Below are 3,172 nucleotides of genomic sequence, written 5' to 3'. Positions count from 1 at the left end.
TCCAATCAAAATTATTATCAAGCTGATTCAAAGTTATCTCCTTTATCTTGTCTTTAATGCTCGAGGCCTAAAAGACACCAAACTAGTCCAAACCTCATTCAACCTTATCATCTTCTTCCTCAAACACCACGTTTTGGCATAGTGATTATACCCTTAATTCCTCTACTGTCACACCCCAACCTACGGCAGAAATGTCAGGGCGAACTGATTGCTCACAACTTTTCAAAGGTTACTATGCAACATTACATATCTATTTAATTCGATTTAATAGTTCAAATAATTCAAGTACAAAATACAACTTATTAAACAAACAACAATTACAAATTAAATTCTTGATTAATTATTTTCTAACTTAAATTCTTCACTAAGTCCTCACCAATCTGCATTAAATTTCTACGATAACCTGCATATGCGTATAAAATAGAATTTTGTCAACAACACATGTTGAGTGAGTAAAACACCAGTTTAAGACACTACAATAACATTATATAATAAACAAATAAATATGCAAATTGTTCCTGTGAGATAAGCAGTTAAGCCATAGCACCTACACAATATATCAAATCATAAAGAAAGCAAACCATAAAGAATGGGCTCAACCAATCCATATAAATGGACATTGGCTACCAATCAAGGACTAAACCGTTGCCATAAAAATGGACATCGGTTGCCGAAGTAAGCAAATAGCGTTCAAGTAAAGCAAGTAAGCAAATAGCAAGTTAGGCACAAACCGATACACACACAAGGATTAACAATTGCGGTTTGAATACTAAATAATAGTTAAATATATAAGATACGCACATGTCCCCAAAAAGGTTTAAAAATAAGTAAAAGAAGGGGAGTGATTACTCACCTTAATAAATAAGCAAGAGATAACAATTAGGTAAGACATCGGTAAACGAAGCTCTTCGGGAATGATACCAACGAGAAGTCCTGATAAAGAATACTTGAGGAAATAAATATGGATTGTATAAAGAAACTGAAACTAGATAGAGACTCGGGAATTTATGATCGAGGTAATCTAACTAAGCTATTTATCTCACTAATTTAATATAAACTTCGCTATCAAAATTTTACATAAATAGTATGATTTAATTATATAAATTTCATAAAAATACTTAAGTAAATGTTTATAAAGATTTTTATAGATTATAATAAGAGATTTGTTTTAAATGTTCATTTTAAACTAGGAATATGTTTAATGTGTTTACATATATTTTGTAACACCGTGAAAGTTTCGAGTTCAAAGTATCAACTTTCTAAAGTCTAAAGACAAAAATTGCCAAAATCAAAACTTGAGGGTTAAAAATGAAAAATCTGTTTTCTTGACCCATCGCGCTACACGATGAGTCAGAAGAGACTCCCATCGAGTACCGCGATGGGCTGTCTGACAATGTTTGACACGTGTGCCACGTGCCACACGGTGTTACTATGTGCTGCCACGTGTCACCACGTGCCAACAATGTCGCCACGTGGGGCGGCGCCTGCCACGTGTCAACACGTGGCAGGTCTACGCTGTGACTCAGCTGACCTATATCGCGGTACGATATAGGTCAGCCCAGGGACCCATCGGGTACCGCGATGGGAGCCCAAATTTCGTCTATAAATAGCAAGGTCCGGGATCTTCATTTGACACACCGAAACTCAATCTACTTCTCTCTCTATAACATCTCTCTAAATCCCGACAATCGTATGTACAATTCACCTCGATAAACGTGTCATATTTCCTTGAGAAACATGTCCCGAGCCTCCGTTTGTGTACAACGTTTCCTTGAAGTACGTGCCACCCTCCACCCACATACCAAGACGTGTTTGTTGAAATGGCGATGAATCTTGATAAGCGTGTCGTCGAGTGTTGAAGTTCAGCGTAATCGTTTAACGACCAAAGAGATCAAGCGGCGTTGGAGTGCTGCTCAAGTCCCTAGAGTTTCGATACGCCACTAAGGTTAGGCGTAATAATGAATACAATATAATTCAATATTATATTCAAGGCTTAAGCCTTAAGTCGAGGTTATACTCGATACCTCGATAAAAGAAAAGAAAACATAACAAAGAAATAAATGAAAGAATGATTATTGAATATTATGGATGCATATATATGTGTGTGTAAGTATATATGTATATATTCTTTGTTATGAATACATTATTTAATGAATACAAAGTATTCTTAAATAATAAAAGAAAATATTACGTTTCTTAGAGAAGAAGAAACGTCGAGTTTTTATTATAAACTAAAGGTTTATAATTTACTTTTAAACTAAAGGTTTTTAAGTAAAAGAAACTGAACTAAAGGTTCATCGAGGATTGAGATAAGACTAAAGGTCTTAAGCCGGATCGTGTATCCGACTAACAAATATTTATACTCGTAACTATAGGTTCGAGATAAAGAAAGGGAAAGACCCTTGGACGGTGAGTGAAGCCGATCCTAAAGAGATAAGGTGAATACGCCCCCAAACTTTTAAACTTATTTTCAAATGAGTCAATTTTGTTATATGAAATTGTTTACAAGGAACTATGTGTTCCTAAAACCGTTATAATTATGGGTATAAACCTAGCCCTCAGGCTGTGGTATACGTATGTCTGGATCCTTACATAGGTGGTACTATGCGATGTAGGGCATGATCGCACCACCCTTGGTCGTAGGACGCTCTCCTGCTGGGAGTACGACCTTATGTGTATATTTACGGGTACTTAACTAAGTCGAACGCTGCGGTGTTTGCTGAGGTGACCTAGTGTAGAGACTCTAGTTTATAATGTGTTATTTGACTTTGTTATTCCTAAGCCACGTTGGGCGGAGGCAGGCGTAGTATCGAGGGGTAATAAAGTAAAAGAAGTTATTTTGCGTCAGCGTGTTCACCAGCATTCGTTGCTGACGTATTTTCTTACATTTTGCAGGTGAACAAAGTTAGAGCTTGGAATGGCGAAGTACTATGATATCCGATGGCTCGGATTTATTTTGTAAACTTAATATATATGGTGGTTTGTAAAACATAAACTAGTAACATCTTTTGTTAACAACTTAAGTAGGTATTTTATATTCCCGTCTTTTGAATGTATATATAAATTACACTTTTGATCCTTAATGTTTTATAAGTCTTCCGCAAATTAACGCAACTCTGATTTATTTACAACTATGATACCAACTTATGGGTCATGCTCCTAGCCCTAAGAA

Source organism: Bidens hawaiensis, unplaced genomic scaffold, assembly GCF_021521415.1.
Source record: "Bidens hawaiensis isolate Kalapana, Puna unplaced genomic scaffold, B.hawaiensis_p1.1 tig00045634_1, whole genome shotgun sequence".
Taxonomy (NCBI): domain Eukaryota; kingdom Viridiplantae; phylum Streptophyta; class Magnoliopsida; order Asterales; family Asteraceae; genus Bidens; species Bidens hawaiensis.
This window is presented reverse-complemented; position numbering follows the sequence as displayed.